We start from the raw sequence: 21,939 nt of genomic DNA on the forward strand, positions 1-21,939 counted from the left end.
CATTACTGCCATCCTGGCCCACCTCTGTTTGCCACATACGTCTGCAATGCCCTATTCTGCTCAAAGACAACATCACCATCTCCAGATGTGCTGTCCTTAACCCAGCTACTCTCCTACCTATGCCAAGGGGGAAGAGGGTGAATATCACACCTCTGACACACCAGTGGAGCAGGTAGTCGGCTCTGAAATGGCTCAATACAATTGTTTCGCTGTCATGAGGCAAGTAACCTCCGGATTTGACTCAGTCACTGATGTACCTCTGGAAGATCCTGACCTGACGCTCTTTGTGGATGGATCAAGGTATGCAGACCAAAAGGCCATTCATACACTGGTATAGCAGTAGTCACAGAAAATACCGTGCTGCTAGCAAAACCACTGCCTCCACCTGAAGGCAGGACTGCGGGCCTTGAGAGAAGCATGCAAAAAGTATACTCGACACGAAGTTACAATCAATCTGGAGGGAAAAAGACTTCATCATGGCTAATGGAACACTGGTCAGACACCGCAAAGTCATACAAGAACGGATGGAGTCCTTGTTGTTGCCCGGAAGAGTTGCAGTAGTAAAGGTGAAGACAACACTGGAGACACCTCAAGGAGAACAGTGGGCAGCAGACTGGCTGAAGCAACAGCAAAAGAAGTAGCAGTGATACCACTTGACACAGAAACATCTCATCTGCACTCTAATAAGGATCAGGAAACAAGGGAAAGGGACAACCCTGGTAAAAGATCTTCTGACACTCGAGAAGCAAGCATCTGAAAAGGAAAGGAAGAAATGGACACAAGATGGATCCACACAGGATGAAACACACCTAAGGATGAACAAAGAGAATTTAAGGCCTCAGAACAAAAAAAACCCTACATACTTAATGCTGCACAGGAAACAAGGGAGCCATAGCATACAAGTTTTAGTCTTTTCCTTGGGCCTCACACGCACACACCCACACACACTAGCAGGTTCAACAAACTTAGACCCTATAAGATCCTATTGTAAACACTCACAGTTTAGGATTATATTTCCCTACTATCGCTGTCCATATGCAGACTAAGTTTGTTGTTAAGTTAACTGAAACATGTGACTAAAATTTGTTTTCAAGTTTCATCCATCCCAGATCCTGAGGACCTCGAAGGAGCCCACCAGATCCTGCCCGGTGACTGAGTTCTCACCACCAAGACGTTCAACAGACATACTCCTAAGCCTTGATATGAAAGCCAGGTCCAAGTCCTGTCTAATACCACAGCAGTCAATGGATCCACGCTTCCCACTGCAAGGAGATGCCAGATCCAGAGGCCAGTGGTGGCTTACGCTCTTCATCCATCTGACACTTATCCTTTAACTAGCCAAGTTGTAGCCAGTCACCATGGGGCAGTCACTCATGAGAAGGGTAGAGTGACATTCTGATATAATGTCTCCACCCCAAGAGTAACATATCAATTTGACTATTGCCTCATAGTAGAATGCCCAGGTCCCATGGTACAGTTTGACATCTGGTTAAGTACACAATTCATCTGTGTCATCACAGGTGAAACAGGGGAAGGTTCAAACTATGAGGATTGGTCACTTGTTGGATGGCACACTGGTGAAAGTGACTGGGGGTATCAAACAGATCAGGCCCTGCAACACAGTGACAAATGGGGAACCAGCCTGTTAACCTGCATGACCCTGTCCAAAAGCCCCTTTTAGGGCCAGAGGGGCCTTCCGGGTTCAATACTCCCCATCCCTGCCACTCATTGCCCAAAGGAGTGATGTATAGTTCTGTACCTTACCATTGACAATCCATCAGAGAATGACCAAGGGTTATATATACTAGGCTCAAGTACTAAACTTGGGAGGGAGAATGGTGACAAAAAAGGTACATTTTGGTTAAGAATCATAGATGCCATTGGAGTCTCAGAGGAAGTACATGATAAGTTCAAAGCCAGAAACAAGATAGGAGTTGGGTTTGAACCCATCATCCCCATGGTTAGGGTAAAGAAGAATGTAAAATGGATAAACTACCTATACTATAATCAGCAACAGTTTATAGAATACACTGAGGATGCCATGAAGGCATTTATTGACCCATTAAATTAACAATAACTAGTGTTTTGATTGTATTAAGCCTAAATTCTATGATGCATTAAGAAAATGATGAAGACCAGGGAAACCACAGCGATGACCATGCATGCTGACTTCGGTGATCTCCTAGATGAAAGATGTTGTGTAACCATGAGCGGAATGCCATATCCACCTCCTCCGGATTATGCCTGCCTCAAACACACTAATGAGGGAGAGAGTAGGATCTGGCTTCCTCCTGTGCATGTCCGTTAGGAGGGGGTCTATCTACAGGAGATGGGTCACCTCGTATATATGATGAAGATTAGTTCAGTTAGGTTCCAGAGATTGGTCCAGTAAGATAGGCCAGGAGGACAGATCGATAGGCTCGATGAGTTTAGGGTTTTGATTTTGCATATCTCCAAAGGGAAGACTGTTAAGGAGATGATGTATGAATAATACATGAAGATATATATAAATCAAATCCAAAGTATATTTCAAAATGGACGCTTTGCTGAAAATATATACTCAAACATGTTTTTCTGTGCTCTGATTCTTCCTTTTGACAAAGTTCATAATTGTCACCAGGTTACGAATGGACTAAGAGATGGTTGTATAATCCAACCAGCTAATCAAAAGTAAATGTACCTGCACATGGGATATTGCCCCACTTATAAACTAAAGATCGATATAATACGTGCAAGACAGATGTCAGCTTGACCTAACAGTATACCACTAGGGTGATAAACAGTACAGAAATAACCGATACATCAATAAACCATTAGAGTAATAATCCTATAGGAATAATTATTGCAAGTCATTATTGATCTCACATGTTCTATCTTTATTAGTTGAAAAACAAGTGATGTAATTGTCATGATCTGTTCCAGGGTTTAATCTTGTCTGCCCTTTTTCTGGGTGGATCCTGTCAAGGGTTAACTTTGTTCTGCCTCATTCTGGGTTCAGGGTTGCTATTTAGCTCCCATGCATTCTGCTTGCGGTGTCAGCTATAGTTCTGCCTTCGGCATGTGAAGCTGACTCTGGTAGCTCTTGGTTTGTCCTGCTGTGATCCCTGACTTGCCCCGTGTCTGTTGTCTCCCTCTTTCTGCCCTTCTCCCAGCATTTCCATGTGTTTCAGTTTTGATTCTCTGGTTTCTGACTTGGCTTGTATTCGGACTCTCTTCTGCCTTCTGACTTTGTCTTATCTGCTTCTGACCATTGCTGAACCTCCTGACTTGTTTCTGACCACATGTATTACTAATCCCTTTAGTACTTCTGCCTATTATTGCTTTTTGACTCGGCTTGTTTGACCACTCTCTCACCACTTGGTGGCACCTATGCTGCTGCTCTGTGGTGCTTCTCTGTGTAGGCAGTCTCACTTCCCTCTCAAGTTCCTTTGGGTGGACGTTGCGTTATACTGTACAGCAGCAGCATGACATTATAGCTGACCCTATACATTTAAAGGGATTTCTGCATTTTTTTCTCTGCTCTGTTTGCTATGGATCCACTCCAAACCTTTGCGGATCAAATGGACAGTTTGACAGTGATTATGCAAGACCTGTTTGTGGAAGAGAGGGCCTTGTCCTCATCTCATAACCACCTGCAAAGGGAGCTTTCTGACAAAGTTAAATCGTTGCAGACTGACTGTAAGCACTCTGACACTGTTGATGTCTCATTGTGCTCTCCTGAACCTACAGTCAAGCTCCCAGATACCTTCTCTGGGTAGAAGGAGAGATTCCATACTTTTAAGGAGAGTTGCAAGGTTTTTTCTCTTGTACCCCGATCTTCTGGGGATGAGAGTCAGCGGGTGGGGATAATCATTTCCTTACTGTGGGAAGGACCACAGTCGTGGGCTTTCTCTTTACCTGCTTCTGCCCCTGAACGTGTGTCTGTGGACAGATTCTTTGAGGCATTGGGACTGATGTATAACGAGCCAGACCGGTCAGGGTAGCAGAGGACATGATCATGAGTCTCTCCCAGAATGAACGCACTGCTGAACAGTATTGTTCTGAGTTTAGGCTGTGGTCCCTTGAGGTGTCTTGGGGTGACTCTACTCTGAGATTCCAGTTTGAGAGAGGACTTTCTGATCATCTCAAGGACACGATTGCCCTTCATATGCCACCCAATTCCCTAGTGGAGGCCATGACCAAGGCCATTTGTATGAACCGGAGGTTACGGGAGAGAGGAATTATTCAGCATGAGATTCCTGCATTGCCTGCCAAGTCTGAGGTGATGTCATTCAAGGAGACTATGGAAGTTGGTGCCACCAACTTCAAGGAGAAAGAGAGGAAACTACGACGTGATGGGAAATTATGTTTTGATTGTGGAGATCCAGGACATTGGAAGAAGGACTGCTTCTATTGTCCATTGAGTAACAAGCTGCCGACTCTGGGTGATGGTCTAGGAGGTCATCCAGACTCTCAGGTACCATTTTCATAATTTCAAAAAGTTTTATTAGAGGTGGAACTGTGTTATGGAAGTGGTTTTGCATCCACTTCAGCGTTTGTGGACTGTGGATCTTCGATGAACTTCACTGACTCTAGTCTGGTGTCCAAGTTAAAGTTAGGGACAGTTAGGCTAGAGACTCCCTTCCATATCATTGCCATTGATAAGACACCGTTGGCTCAAAATGTCCTTAAATTTGTCTCTGAGGAATTCCTCCTCAAGGTGGGTTCCTTGCATCAGGAACGAATTTCATGTTTTGTTATGAATAATCTCCCTGCGGGACTGGTGCTGGGATTCACATGGTTGCAGAGGCATAATCCTGTTATAGACTGGGGATCTTGTGATATTGTTAAATCGGGTTCTGTTTGTTCCAATGATTGTCTTTCTGCTGTTTTTGTGTCTGCCATTAGTCTGGAGGGTATTCCAGAGTACCTAAAGGACTTTGGGGACGTGTTCTCCGAAAAAGAAGAGGCTGAGGTCTTACTACTCCATCGTCCTTATGATTGTGCCATCAATCTTATTATGGGTTGTAAATTGCCCAAAGCGCATTTGTACAATTTTTCTGGCCCGGAATGTACTGCTATGAAAAACTCGATCTCTGATAGTCTATGCAAAGGTCACATCTGTCCCTCTGTCTCACCTGTGACCGCGGGAGTTTTTTTTTGTCTAGAAAAAAGATGGTGGTTTACGCCCATGCCTCGATTTCAGGGAACTAAATAAAATTACGGTGAGAAATACCTACCTTCTCCCACTCATTCGTGATCTCTATAACCAATTGTCTGGGGCTAAGTGGTTTTCCAAACTTAATCTTAGGGGAGCATATAACCTTCCGCATTCAGGAAGGGGATGAGTGGAAAATGGCATTTCTCACCTCCTAGTGTCTGTTTGAAAATTTGGTCATGCCCTTCGATCTCACAAACACTCCTGCGGTGTTTCAGAACTTCATGAATTATGTTTTTTTTCTGATTTTATGGGGCGCTTTATGGTTGTATACCTGGATGATGTCCTTGTTTTCTCGCCTGACAAGGAATCCCACATTGGTCATCTACGTTCTTCACAGGTTACGGGGAAATTCTCTGTTTGCTAAACCCAAGAAATGATTTTTGTGTCCAGGAGCTTTCATTTCTGGGGATCATCCTATCTGCCAATGGGTTTCAGATGGATCCCGGAAAGGTACAGGCCATTGTTGATTGAGTGCAACCCAGGGACCTCAAGGGGTTGCAGCGTTTTCTGGGTTTTGCCAATTGTTATCGAAAATTCATCAAGGGGTTTTCTCAGGTGGTCAAGCCACTCACCGATCTCACTCGCAAAGGGGCTGATCTCAAAGTTTGGTCACCCTTGGCAGTTGAAGCATTTATTACATTAAAAAAGTGTTTTATGTCTGGTCCTGTATTAGTTCAGCCCGATCCATCTGAACCATTCATTGTAGAGGTGGACGCATGAGAGGTGGGAGTAGGGGTGGTGTTGTCTCATGGACCCGTTACTTTGACCAATTTAAGACCATGTGCCTTTTTCTCCTGGAAGTTTTCTTCTGCAGAGAGGAACTATGATGTTGGTAACCAGGAGTTATTGGCCATAAAATTGCTTTTAACCCCTTCACCCCCAAGGGTGGTTTGCATGTTATGGACCGGGCCAATTTTTACAATTCTGACCACTGTCCCTTTATGAGGTTATAACTCTGGAACGCTTCAACGGATCCTAGTGATTCTGACAATGTTTTCTCGTGACATATTGTACTTCATGATAGTGGTAAAATTTCTTTGATATTACATGCGTTTATTTGTGAAAAAAATGGAAATTTGGTGAAAATTTTGAAAATTTCGCAATTTTCCAAATTTGAATTTTTATGCAATTAAATCACAGTGATATGTCACACAAAATACTTAATAAGTAACATTTCCCACATGTCTACTTTACATCAGCATCATTTTGGAACCAACATTTTTTTTTGTTAGGGAGTTATAAGGGTTAAAAGTTGACCAGCAATTTCTCATTTTTACAACACCATTTTTTTTTAGGGACCACATCTCATTTGAAGTCATTTTGAGGGGTCTATATGATAGAAAATACCCAAGTGTGACACCATTCTAAAAACTGCACCCCTCAAGGTGCTCAAAACCACATTCAAAAAGTTTATTAACCCTTCAGGTGTTTCACAGGAATTTTTGGAATGTTTAAATAAAAATGAACATTTAACTTTTTTTCACACAAAATTTAATTCAGCTCCAATTTGTTTTATTTTACCAAGGGTAACAGGAGAAAATGGACCCCAAAAGATGTTATACAATTTGTCCTGAGTACGCCGATACCCCATATGTGGGGGTAAACCACTGTTTGGGCGCATGACAGAGCTCGGAAGCGAAGGAGCGCCATTTGACTTTTCAATGCAAAATTGACTGGAATTGAGATGGGACGCCATGTTGCGTTTGGAGAGCCACTGATGTGCCTAAACATTGAAACCCCCCACAAGTGACACCATTTTGGAAAGTAGACCCCCTAAGGAACTTATCTAGATGTGTGGTGAGCACTTTGACCCACCAAGTGCTTCACAGAAGTTTATAATGCAGAACCGTAAAAATAAAAAATCATATTTTTTCACAAAAATGATTTTTCGCCCCCAATTTTTTATTTTCCCAAGGGTAAGAGAAGAAATTGGACCCCAAAAGTTGTTGTACAATTTGTCCTGAGTACGCTGATACCCCATATGTGGGGGTAAACCACTGTTTGGGCGCATGGGAGAGCTCGGAAGGGAAGGAGCGCCGTTTGACTTTTCACTGCAAAATTGACAGGAATTGAGATGGGACGCCATGTTGCGTTTGGAGAGCCACTGATGTGCCTAAACATTGAAACCCCCCACAAGTGACACCATTTTGGAAAGTAGACCCCCTAAGGAACTTATCTAGATGTGTGGTGAGCACTTTGACCCACCAAGTGCTTCACAGGAGTTTATAATGCAGGACCGTAAAAATAAAAAATCATATTTTTTCACAAAAATGATCTTTTCGCCCCCAATTTTTTATTTTCCCAAGGGTAAGAGAAGAAATTGGACCCCAAAAGTTGTTGTGCAATTTGTCCTGAGTACGCTGATACCCCATATGTGGGGGTAAACCACTGTTTGGGCGCATGGGAGAGCTCGGAAGGGAAGGAGCGCCATTTGACTTTTCACTGCAAAATTGACAGGAATTGAGATGGGACGCCATGTTGCGTTTGGAGAGCCACTGATGTGCCTAAAAATTGAAACCCCCCCACAAGTGACACCATTTTGGAAAGTAGACCCCCTAAGGAACTTATCTAGAGGTGTGGTGAGCACTTTGACCCACCAAGTGCTTCACAGAAGTTTTATAATGCAGAGCCGTAAAAATAAAACAAAAATTTTTTCCCACAAAAATTATATTTTAGCCCCCAGTTTTGTATTTTCCTGAGGGTAACAGGAGAAATTGGACCCCAAAAGTTGTTGTCCAATTTGTCCTGAGTACGCTGATACTCTATATGTGGGGGGGAACCACAGTTTGGGCGCATGGGAGGGCTCGGAAGGGATGGAGCGCCATTTGGAATGCAGACTTAGATGGAATGGTCTGCAGGCGTCACATTGCGTTTTCAGAGCCCCTAATGTACCTAAACAGTAAAAAAAACCACAAGTGACACCATTTTGGAAAGTAGACCCCCTAAGGAACTCATCTAGATGTGTTGTGAGAGATTTGAACCCCTAAGTGTTTCACTACAGTTTATAACGCAGAGCCGTGAAAATAAAAAAAAAAATTTTCCCACAAAAATTATTTTTTAGCCCCAGTTTTGTATTTTCCCAAGGGTAACAGGAGAAATTGGACCCCAAAAGTTGTTCTCCAATGTGTTCCGAGTACGCTGATACCCCATATGTTGGGGTAAACCCCTGTTTGGGCGCACGGGAGAGCTTGGAAGGGAAGGAGCACTGTTTTACTTTTTCAACGCAGAATTGGCTGGAATTGAAATGGGACGCCATGTCACGTTTGGAGAGCCCCTGATGTGCCTAAACAGTGGAAACCCCCCAATTATAACTGAAACCCTAATCCACACACACCCCTAACCCTAATCCCAACGGTAACCCTAACCACACCTCTAACCCAGACACACCCCTAACCCTAATCCCAACCCTATTCCCAACCGTAAATGTAATCCAAACCCTAACCCTAACTTTAGCCCCAACCCTAAATGAAGCCCTAACCCTAGCCCTAACCCTAGCCCTAACCCTAGCCCTAACCCTATCGCTAGCCCTAACCCTAAATATATATATATTTTTAAAAAATTTTTAATTTTTCCCTAACTAAGGCTACGTTCACATTAGTGTTCTGTGCCGCAGCGTCGGGCGCCGCAGCGTCGCCGCATGCGTCATGCGCCCCTATTGACCAATACCTTGCATACATTGTTATGTTTTTGGTGCACTGTATATTTTTCCAGGGGGCGGCTGGGCCCTAGATGGCTCTGTACACTGTGGCCTCTGTTCACACAGGATGCACTATGGTGAGCCCGCTATATGGCGTCATGAATAGGCTTTGAGCCATATACTTTGCATTCCTGTGTGAACATGCCACATACAGACTATTTGTTTGCACAGGTGCACCAAGCGGCCAATTCTTGATTGTAGGGTGGCTGCATTATCGGTATTATTGCACCTGTGTATTTGCCATCTTAACTTGGGTCCGCTGTACCTTGGTTAGTGCAATTGTTGGAGGCCTTCAACAGGTAAGCATCTCTGCCTGTATACTGGTTGTTTTTTTTTTGTCTTATATTGAAACTGCCAAACGGTTAACTCCTTGACAGGCTAAGTGGTTGCTTTTTTTTTCATTTTTCAATCACTTTTTGGCCTGGTTCCAAGAATGTCAAGGCTGATGCCTTATCTCGCAATTTTGATCCAAGATCACCACCCGAACCTCCTTCCTCCATTCTTCAGCACAGGGTGGTTGTTGCGGGGGTATCCTCTGAATTGGAGCAGGAGATTCGGAAGGCATAGTCTCTTGCTCCTTCCTCTTTGCCTGGCAATAAGCTCTTTGTCCCGGTTCAGTATCGGTTGAGGGTTCTCCGGGAGTTCCACGATTCTGCTCTCAGTGGATACCCGGGGATCTCAGCCACCCGGAAAGCCATTGCTAGGCTGTTTTGGTGGTCCTCCATGACCTTTCATATCACTTTGTTTGTGTCTGCTTGTGATACCTGTGCCCATGCTAAGAGCTCCCATAACCGGCCGGCTGGAGAATTGGTGCCATTGCCTATTCCGGATAGACCTTGGACTCATTTGTCTATGGATTTTATCACTGATCTCCCTCCTTCTAATGGCAAAACTTTAATCAGGGTAGGGTTAACAGAGTCAGTAAACAGGCGCATTTTGTACCTCTGGCAGGATTGCCTAATGCTGAAACATTATCTAAGCTGTTTGTTGAGCACATTGAATGGCTGCATGGTGTGCCTCTAAATGTGGTTTCTGATAGAGGGGTACAATTTGTGTCCAAATTTTGGAGGGCATTTTGTAAAAGATTGGGTATTTGTTTGACCATCTCCTCTGCTTACCATCCTGAGACCAACGGTCAGACGGAGAGGACCAATCAGTCTCTTGATCAGATTTTGAGGTGTCTTGCTACTTCTTAGCAGGATGATTGGTGTTCTTCTTTGCCCGTGGCTGAGTTTGCATTTAACAATCGGATTAACCAGTCCACGGGCACCTCTCCATTCTTCTGTAACTATGGTTTTCACCCCCAATTTGGCAAAGTTTCTATGCTGGATGTCCAGGGGCTGATACGGCAGTGCAACAATTGGGGGAGGTGTGGAGGGAGGTCCAGAAGAACATTGGGAGGCTCAGGGCAAACATAAACATTTTGCGGATAAGCAACGATATGTAGGATCTATATTTTTGGTAGGAGATAAAGTGTGGTTGTCTACCAAGAACATTCATTTTAAGGTTCCTTCTGCTAAGCTAGGTCCCAGGTCTATTTGCCCTTACGAGATCATTGAGGTGGTCAATCCAGTTGCCTTTTGCTTACGGCTTCCTCCGTCGCTTCGGATCCCCAATCGGTTCCATAAGTCCCTTCTTAAGTCATTTGTGCCATCCTCTGCTGGGCCTCCATCCCCTCTGCCTCCTGTCTCTGTGGATGGTCAGACCGAGTATGAAGTGGAACGGATTGTGGATTCTCACATGTTCCATAGTTCACTTCAGTATTTGGTCCATTGGAGGGGTTACAGTCCTGAGGATCGATCTGGGGTCCCAACACGATCTGTCCATGCTGATCGATTGGTCTGGGCATTTCACGCACGTTATCCTGGGAAACCTGGGGCCTGGTGGCCCACCCTTGAGAGGAGGGTACTGTCATGATCTGTTCCAGGGTTTAATCCTGTCTGCCCTTTTTCCAGGTGGATCATGAGAAGGGTTAACATTGCTCTGCCTCATTCTTGGTTCTGATTTGCTATTTAGCTCCCATGCATTCTGCTGGCGGTGTCAGCTATAGTTCTGCCTTCGGAGTGTGAAGCTGACTCTGGTAGCTCTTGATTTGTCATGCTCTGATCCCGAACTTGCACTGTGTCTGTTGTCTCCCTCTGTCTGCCCTTTTCCCAGCGTTTCCCTGTGTTTTGATTCTCTGGTTTCAAATTTGGCTTGTTTGGACTCTCTTCTACCTTCTGACTTTGTCTTATCCGCTTCTGACTGTTGCTGAACCTCCTGGCTTGTTTCTGACCACGTGTATTACTGATCCCTTTAGTACTTCTGCCTATTGTTGTTTTTTGACTCAGCTTGTTTGACCACTCTCTTGCCACTTGGTGGTGCCTATGCTGCTTCTCTGTGGTGCTTCTCTGTGTAGGCAGTCTCACTTCCCTGTCAAGTTCCCTCTGGTGGAGGTTGCGTTATACTGCAGCAGCATGATGGTAATGTGTTGAAACTGCCTGATTTTCCCATATAAAAGACTGTGCTTTTTGAGCAATAAATCAGAAATCATTTGAGACACAACTGCTTGCTTTTGTACTCTAATTTTTCTGTCCGTAAACCTCTCATATACAGTTTGGCAGCAGACCATTAAGATGACAACACACGCTTCTCGTGTGCCCTAACAATGCCTGTAATATTTACATGCAGAAGTAGCAGTCATCAACATGGTTTTGAGGTTCTCGACACACCAATGGAACTCCAAAGCTGAGACTTTTTCTCTGACCTGTAGTCCACTGTCTCAGGTTTTCAACATATGTCCTGCACACTTTATGTGGTGCCCAAGGTTTTTCCTGGTCATGCAGTTTAATCCGCAATATGCAGGAAAAACCTTAATTTACAAAGTCACATAAATTTGTATTTTGCATGTTGTAAAATACAATGCAACAGAATATATCAGCATCATTCCTGTACCATCCACAAACTGTTCAAGTGTTGGATGACATACTCAGCAAAAACCTTTTTTACAGAGTTAAATTTGGTGCGTCTTGTCAGCCTCTTGAGCGATTGTATGCTGCTGTTGGATTTCACGCTGCTCATATACTGTAGCAATAAACTTTAGCAGTTATTAAATGCTTATTAAGCAGTCTTCCTATTAGTTATACCGATTGCATATTCAGCATTTCTTTTTGTGTATTAAGTATATCTAAATAATATAATTATAATTAATAATACATTGTTGCTGTGAGCGTTTCTTAGTAAACAATATTTTGGAAAAAAAAACAGATGTAACTGGATGAAACAAATGTGATATTTTGATTCAGCACACCAAAATTCATAAAATTCACATTATCTTGTAGTCAGCAAAATTGATGTAGAGCAGTGAGTTAATTCCTAATTGAAAGGCCATGTTGACCTACCATGGGCTTTTTCATAGCCTATAATATCCAAATGTTGCTCACTGGTTGTCCACTGCTAAACCAAATTTTCTGATCTTGCATATGCACTGCTTAGCAAATTACTTGCATTATTCTAGGCAGTTTAATCACATACTTATAGTTCTACAAATACCATTTACCTCACTAACATTTGTATGAGGGCTACGGGTCATCAAACAAATACAAAGACTCAGATACAGATACCATAGTCATAAAGTAGTCCTGCAAAGACCAGCCAGGACTACTTGGGATAATACTCAGTGAAGCTCCCTAATTAATGATAACCATGAAAATTGAAGCATATAAATCACCAAAAATGTAAAAAGAAACAGTATATTTTATTATAATAAAGATATTGGCTTCAATAAACCACCTTAAATCTACCTCGTGTGCGCGGTCTTCAGTTCGCCTAAAGATATTACAAAATACAGTCCAGTAGCAATTCAACACATAATATCATATACAGAGCTATTTGAATACGATATACAGTAGGTGTACCAGTAAAAAAAGTGTTGCACCATGAAAAGAAAGTAACAGAGCGGGTCACTATAGCTCCCTATTATACTATATTAAAGTGCCAGTGCATAATCAATATAGAGACAGCTATATTCCCCTGTTTTTACATAGGTATACATAGGCTCTTACCCATATCTTTGTCCATTTGTACAAACACGCGCCCCAACAAACAGCCTATACTGATACAACTACAAAAAGATGCTCTATACAGAAGATCCAAATATTGTTCATATTTATACCTATGGCACAATACGATTATGCTGTAATATATAATAGTTTTGTACTGTTCTTTAGTAAGCAAGGTTGCAAGATTATATGTGGTTGAATTGTTGAAGAGGTTTCATTTAGGTCATTTCTATTCAGCTAGCTATTCCATTTAGCTATTCATTTATGTGCTAGATCTCTTCATACAGATGAGTGGGTAAGTTAATGTGAAGGACAAAAAAATCTCACAGCAATGTTTCATAAAATGACATTGTCAAATTTTAATATACACAGGATTGTGAGTGAAAAATTGTGAAACCTGCTCTTTAACTAAAATAATTAAACATAGAAATGTATTAAATATCTAAAATGGCATAGACTTGTCACTTTGACTGCAGCTAAGTACCAAGTGCATCTAAGTTGATGCAGCTAGTTATAGTTTTTTTTTTGCTTTTTTAGCCTCTCCTTCCAAGACCTTATATTATATATTTATATATTATATATAAAAGAGGTTATTCATGAACATCTGTAAGGGTTTGCTTTTACAGGAAGCACTGTAGTTTTCATTTGACATACAGCATGTATCATGCTCCTAGATTCAGTCCCTTGAGTTCATGTTGTGTGGTCAGCTTCTCTTTGTGCCAAGCCACAGGAGGCACACCTTTGTGTACATATCACCTTTTGTGTACAACTTAATATTCTGTTCCCCTGTTGGCGTTTCATGCTGGTGAAAGATTTATTTGGATGTTCTAAAATTCTATTGATGTTTAGAGCCAGTCTGTGAGATTCCAGCTAAGAGTTTTTTGCTTTGCTGTTTCTTTGCTATATTTTGCTCTTATCTTTTGTTTATCATTAGGAAGTAGGCAGTATATCTGTTAACAGTACTTGTTTTTTTCTTTGTTTGGTATTTTGTTATTAACTTTACTCACTTTGGAATCTTTCCTTTGTTCAGCACACTTCTCTTCTTGTAATTCACACTTTGCTTTTCCCTCCTTTTCTTTAGGATGCATGTAAAACAACTTATTGACCTTTTTAGACAGTTTAGGCCAGAGTTGCCATCTCCCATTCTGTGAATAGGTCTTTCTCTGCACCCACAGGTACCACTAAGGACTGCAGAGTCATGATATCTAGGCTGTACAGGAACCAGCAGGGTCAGTTGCAGTTCTTAGTGTATAACCTATTTTCATGAGTAAGTTGATGCTCAGGCGTATCTATATTAGGATTTAATCAAAGAGGGTGTAATCCATATGTACAATGTGCTAAGAAGATAGCATAATAATCTAGTCTGTATCACTAAGTTCTCTTAGAGAAAGAGTAAAGTGACCAGAATAAGCACACAAAAAGAATCTGTGCAAAAAATCAATTGCAATTTTTATTAATATACAAAAGGGTATCTCACAAGCACAAAATTAATATAAAACAAATGCCTTCATTGTGAGGGACGCTAGTGACTAGGGATCCCATTATACATACATTGTAAGAAACTATACACTGCAAGTTGCGTAAAGACTCAGTATCTCATTTCTAGATGTAGATAAATGAAACGGTATGTGGTATGTCCTGCACTATATTGCCAATGTGGAATATCTCAAACCATATGCAATAGTAAATAAAGTGCATTATGCTTAGATAGGGAATGTATGGCAGTCAGCATCCTACACAAAATATATGGATGTTCCCAAAAGAAGACATCTTACAATGGAACTCAGTATTGATAATAGATGTCGACAGCCAGCAAATTCCAAAATTAAGACATGTATATACAAGTCAAATGCCACATTCTAATATGTAAAATGCTGGCTTAAAGCCCATGCAATGAGACTTACAATGTGTGTGGAGTCCGTGCCACATCCCTCTACCCCGACGCGCGTTTCGTCCACACTCCTTCAAAGGGAGTGTCTTCTTCTGGGAACATCCATATATTTTGTATAGGATGTTGACTGCCATACATTCCCTTGATAAAAAAGGAAGGCAGCTGACAACACATCAATAGTAGGATGCACGCTCCAGTCCAACAACCCAATTGGAAATAAACAGTCTTCAAAGTAAAAGGAACAGCATTCAGTCCAGGTGATAAAAAAATCCAATTTCTTTATTCTGCCATAATGCGACGTTTCGATCTAAAAAGGTCTTTATCAAGCATGTCTAAGTACAATGTACTTTACTTACTATTGCATATGCACTTTATTTAATATTGCATATTTAAGATATTCCACATTAGCAATATATTGCTGGACATATCACATACCGTTTCATTTGCCTACATCTAGAAATAAGATATTGATTCTTTCCACAACTCGCAGTGTATATTTTCTTACAATGTATATTTAATGGGATCCTTAGCCACTAGCGTCCCTCACATTGGAGGCATTTGTTTTATATTCATTTTTTATTTGTGATACCCTTTTGAATATTTATAAAAATTGCAAATGATTTTTTACATAGAATAATTATTTTTGTGTGCTTATTCTGGCCACTTTTCTTATCATCTAAGAAAACTTAGTGACACAGACTGGATTATAGCTATATTATATTATCATATTAGGAGCATTCAGGGGAGCTGTCATCAAGTGGGAACGGCATTGCATTATCTTAGGGTGCCATTGTCCGTTGTTAGGTAGGGACATACTAGGATCAGAGCAGGGCTTTTACCAGTATGAACAGGGATCTGTCAGGTCCAGATATTTTTCCCCCTGGTTTTTACACTTCTTGTGTGCATGCGCATTTGCAGTCATTTTCACCAGCCGCTGCATTTCTTTTGTACTTAGTAGCCATCATGAATGAGGTGGATTCCTTGTCATTGGAGGTGGTTGATATCAAGTAGCAATATCAGCATGTGTTAATCGTTGCTACACAGGTTCTAGAACACCTATATCGCCTTATGAGCCTAAGGTTGATTTGCCAGATTTCTGTTTTTCTTTCTTCCGCAGCCTTGGACATTTTCTCTGCCTGACAATTCTCCAGTGCTTTCCTCAGAAGACACTTTTTTCCTGCTCAGGGGCTCATTTATGATGACCCCCGATAAGTTTGCTGCTGCTGAATTAATGATCCTCAGTTTGGTTGAAAGAAAATGTGTGGAGGAGTACTGCTCTCAGTTCAGAAGCTGGGCAGTGAAGACTAGAGATGAGTGAACTTGTTGGGAAAACGTTCGGTGCAAAAGTTGCACATTTGGATTTGTGTACGGATTCCCGAGCTTTTTTTCCTAAAAGTTGGGTAAATGACTGAGTTCACTAAGGGCTCTTTCAGATGTCAGTGTTGACTTTAGCAGCACAGGCCGCAAAATATCACGCACAGGTGCACACTGACGACACACTGATGACATCTCTGTGTCATCAATGTGATACATACCGGTGCCTGGGAATCAGAAGTACTGTTCCCCAGCAATGGGCGCTGAAGTGAGGACAGGTCACATCACTGTCCCCTGCTCAAGATGCGATCAGCGCTAGCAGGGAACAATGTTGAGAGTTGTATTCAACTGTTAACAGTGATAGCAACAGCCGTTGATGAGAGTATTCATCAGACACCTCCTGCGCTATAAATAAATATATATTTTTTTAAATGACTTGGGGTTCCCGTGTAATTTTGATAATGAGCCACATTTTTATCAACCAGTCAAACTAAAGCAGGCAGCTGGGGACTGGTATTCTCAGGCTAGTAAGAGGCTATGGATATTGGCTCCCCTAGCCTAAAAATACCAGCCGCAGCTGCCCCGGAAAAGGTGCATCTATTAGATGAGGCAATTCTGTCAGTTTGCCCCGCTCTTCCCACTTGCCCTGTGGCGGTGGCAAGGGGGGTTCATATTTGTGGGGTTGGTGTCATCTTTGTATTGTCTGGTGACATCAAGTCCAAGGCTTAGTAATAACAAAATGCATCTATATGATGCCTATCCATCACTAATCCTATAGTTATATTGTAAATTAATACATAGATATATCTTGCACGAGCAGCGGGACACAGATTGTGGCATTTATGTAAGTTTCATTCATACATATGTGTATTATCTTTTAGCTTAGAGTACATATATGCTTCATTTTTTCCATATATAGACATGGGTTGCGTATTGTGACTATCAGGTTTTCATATAACCATAGGCGTTTAGCACTAATTGCACTTTACTGCTTATCCCTTGTTTTTCATATGTCCATGTGGAGTATTCTTTCAGTATACACTATGTTCCAAATTATTATGCAAATTACATTTTTGTCAGATTTTCCTAAATGGTCGGTGCAAATGACAGTCAGTCTAATAAAAGTCATCACTCGTTAGATTATACATCGAATTTTATTGAAGAAACCTCCCAATGATAACAGTATAATCTCCAAAATGAATAAAAACTCAAAATGCACTGTTCCAAATTATTATGCACAGTAGAATTTCTAAACATTTGATCTGTTTTAAAGAACTGAAAATGCTCATTTGTTGAATTTGCTGAATTAGGAGGTCACATTCACTGAACAAAAAAGCTATTTAATGCCAAAACATCCCAACAGGCCAAGTAACATGTTAACATAGGACCCCTTCTTTGATGTCACCTTCACAATTCTTGCATCCATTGAACTTGTTAGTTTTTGGAGAGTTTCTGCTTGTATTTCTTTGCATGAAGTTGGAATAGCCTCCCAGAGCTGCTGTTTGGATGTGAACTGCCTCCCACCCTCATAGATCTTTTGCTTGATTATCTTCTAAAGGTTCTCTATAGGGTTGAGGTGAGGGGAAGATGGTGGCCACACCATGAGTTTATCTCCTTTTATGCCCATAGCAGCCAATGACTCAGAGGTATTCTTTGCAGCATGAGATGGGGCATTGTCAGCATGAAGATGATTTTGCTCCTGAAGGCACGTTTCTTCTTTTTAGACCATAGAAGAAAGTTGTCAGTCAGAAACTCTATATACTTTGCAGTGGTCATTTCCACACCTTCAGGAACCTTAAATGGCCTTACCAGCTGTTTCCCATGATTCTGGCCCAAAACATGACTCCTCCACCTCCTCGCTGACGTTGCAGCCTTGTTGGGACATGGTGGCCATCCACCAACCTTCCACTACTCCATCCATCTGGACCATCCAGGGTTGCTTAACACTTATCAGTAAACAAGACTGTTTGGAAATTAGTCTTCATGTATGTGTGGGCCCAATACAACCATTCCTGCTTGTGAACACTGTTTAAGGGTGGCCGAATAGTAGGTTTATGCACCACAGCAAGCCTTTGAAGGAGCCTACACCTTGAGGTTCGAGGGACTCCAGAGGCACCAGCAGCTTCACATATCTGTTTGCTGCTTTGTAATGGCTTTTTAGCAGCTACTCTCTTAATCCGATGAACTTGCCTGGCAGAAATCTTCCTCATTATGCCTTTATCAGCACAAACACATTTGTGCTCAGATACAGCCACAAATCTCTTAACAGTACGATGATCACGCTTATGTTTTTGGAAAACTTCTAATGTTTTCATCCTTTCACCAAGGCATTGCACTATTTGATGCTTTTCAGCAGCAGAGAGATCCTTTTTCTTTCCCATGTTACTTGAAAACTGTAACCTGCTTAATAATGTGGAACATCATTTTTAAGTAGTTTTTCTTTAATTAGAATCACCTGGAAAACCAATTATCACATGTGTTTAAGATTGATTTCAGTGATCCATTGAGCCCTGAGACACAATACCATCCACGAGTTTATTTGAAAAAACAAAACAATTTTAATCTTTATGACACTTAAATCCAATTTGCATAATAATTTGGAACACAGTGTAGATCTACATATGCACATTTTATTAGTAGTTTTGCATGGGTTGCGATTAGGTTATCATATAACCGTAGGTTTTCAGCACTAATTACACTTTATTGATTACCCTTTGTTTGTCATCAGTTACTGTACATATAGCACACTATTGGTAATTGCACATATGATACATTTATGCAACCTTTTGAAAGAAAGAGAAAAAAATATATTTTTGCACTACATGGTAGCTTTTTAGCATTTTGTGGCCTCTTTTGGCACTTTTCATATCCTACTATAAAGCTGTGTATTAGGGTTGAGCGACTTTTATTTTTATAGGATCGGGTCGGGTTTCACGAAACCCGACTTTCTCAAAAGTCGGGTCTAGTGAAATCGGCCGATCCTATAAAAAAGTCGGGGTCGGCCTCTGGGATCCATATTAATGTGTAAAATAAAGAATCAAAATAAAAAATATTGATATACTCACCCTCGGACGCGCCCTGGTACTAACCGGCAGCCTTCCTACCTAAGAATGAGCGCGTGAATGACCTGCGGTGACGTCGCGGCTTGTGATTGGTCGCGAGCGGTCACATGGACAAGCCACGACGTCATCTAAGGTCCTTCACGCGCTCATTCTTAGGAAGGAAGGCTGCCGGAAAGAAGCAGGGCGCGTCCGAGGGTGAGTATATTCCTATTAGGTATATACTCACCCTCGGACGCACCCTGCTTCTTTCCCGCAGCCTTCCTTCCTAAGAAAGAGCCCGTGAAGGACCTTAGATGACGTCGCGGCTTGTCCATGTGACCGCTCGCGACCAATCACAAGCCGCGACGTCACCGCAGGTCATTCACGCGCTCCTTCTTAGGTAGGAAGGCTGCCGGTTAGTACCAGGGCGCGTCCGAGGGTGAGTATATCAATATTTTTTATTTTGATTCTTTATTTAACACTTAAATATGGATTCCGATACCGATTCCCGATATCGCAAACATATCGGAACTCGGTATCGGAATTCCGATACCAGATTCAGAAGATCGTCGACCTCATGGCCGACCCCACACAGGGGTCGGGTCGGGTTTCATGAAACCCGACTTTGCCAAAAGTCGGCGACTTCTGAAAATGGCCGACCCGTTTCGCTCAACCCTACTGTGTATTGTTATACTTGCTTTTTTCAATATAGGGTTGCAGATAATTATTTTGCCTCAGAAATAATACATACTAATTGTGTCCTAGTAGAGTCTATTTTCCCGGTCTCTGCTCTGTTTTTAATTGAGATTTCCTTGTTTTGTAGTTTCACGGTCATATTAATTACTATCTACTATGTTTCAATAAAGTTGTATTTAATTTTATTTTCCTTGTATGCCTTTTTTGTCCCCTATATATATTTGGAATTGTGTTTTGAATTGTTTTAAATTAATACGTAGTCAGAATAAAGTCCTTTAATTGAAAGAATGAAATAGACTTCTTTAATAAATCTAAATTAAGCCATATTTTTGCCATCACCCAGTCCACAGAAGCCATGGTATCCTGTACCAGAATTAAAACTATAAACCACAATATTCCTTACCTGTCCGCCGAATATATAATAATCCATTTGTTCAGCGATGAATCTAGCTCTATTACATCTAGATGGCAGGATGCATTGTTGCATGATGCAACTATACAACTTGCCATCCAGCAGAGACATTGAGCAACATGTAATGCCAATGCTCAGTATCTCTCAGCGAACTTCTATGACCTTACTTACAGTGCCTACAAGTAGTATTCAACCCCCTGCAGATCTAGCAGGTTTACACATTTGGAATTAACTTGGCATTGTGACATTTGGACTGTAGATCAGCCTGGAAGTGTGAAATGCACTGCAGCAAAAAATAATGTTATTTCTTTGTTTATTTTTTTTTTAAATTGGGAAAAGTTTTTTCAGAGGGTCATTTATTATTCCACCCCTCAACCCACCAGAATTCTGTTTGGTTCCCCTAAAGAATTAAGAAGTAGTTCAGGCACAAAGAACAATGAGCTTCACATGTTTGGATTAATTATCTCTTTTTCCAGCCTTTTCTGACTATTTAAGACCCTCCCCAAACTTGTGAACAGCACTCATACATGGTCAACATGGGAAAGACAAAGGAGCATTCCAAGGCCATCAGAGACAAGATCGTGGAGGGTCACAAGGCTGGCAAGGGGTACAAAACCCTTTCCAAGGAGTTGGGCCTACCTGTCTCCACTGTTTGGAGCATCATCCGGAAGTGGAAGGCTTATGGAACTACTGTTAGCCTTCCATGGCCAGGACAGCCTTTGAAATTTTCCTCCCGTGCCGAGGCCAGGCTTGTCCGAAGAGTCAAGGCTAACCCAAGGACAACAAGGAAGGAGCTCCGGGAAGATCTCATGGCAGTGGGGACATTGGTTTCAGTCAATACCATAAGTAACGTACTCCACCGCAATGGTCTCCGTTCCAGACGAGCCCGTATGGTACCTTTACTTTCAAAGCGTCATGTCAAGGCTCATCTACAGTTTGCTCATGATCACTTGGAGGACTCTGAGACTGACTGGTTCAAGGTTCTCTGGTCTGATGAGACCAAGATCGAGATCTTTGGTGCCAACCACACACGTGACGTTTGGAGACTGGATGGCACTGCATACGACCCCGAGAATACCATCCCTACAGTCAAGCATGGTGGTGGCAGCATCATGCTGTGGGGCTGTTTCTCAGCCAAGGGGCCTGGCCATCTGGTCCGCATCCATGGGAAGATGGATAGCACGGCCTACCTGGAGATTTTGGCCAAGAACCTCCGCTCCTCCATCAAGGATCTTAAGATGGGTCGTCATTTCATCTTCCAACAAGACAACGACCCAAAGCACACAGCCAAGAAAACCAAGGCCTGGTTCAAGAGGCAAAAAATCAAGGTGTTGCAGTGGCCTAGTCAGTCTCCTGACCTTAACCCAATTGAAAACTTGTGGAAGGAGCTCAAGATTAAAGTCCACATGAGACACCCAAAGAACCTAGATAACTTGGAGAAGATCTGCATGGAGGAGTGGGCCAAGATAACTCCAGAGACCTGTGCTGGCCTGATCAGGTCTTATAAAAGACGATTATTAGCTGTAATTGCAAACAAAGGTTATTCCACAAATTATTAAACCTAGGGGTTGAAGAATAATTGACCCACACTTTTATGTTTAAAATTTATAAAAATTTAACTGAGCAACAAAACTTTTTGGTTTAAATT

Source organism: Ranitomeya variabilis, chromosome 3 (genome assembly GCF_051348905.1).
Source record: "Ranitomeya variabilis isolate aRanVar5 chromosome 3, aRanVar5.hap1, whole genome shotgun sequence".
NCBI classification, from domain to species: Eukaryota; Metazoa; Chordata; class Amphibia; order Anura; family Dendrobatidae; genus Ranitomeya; species Ranitomeya variabilis.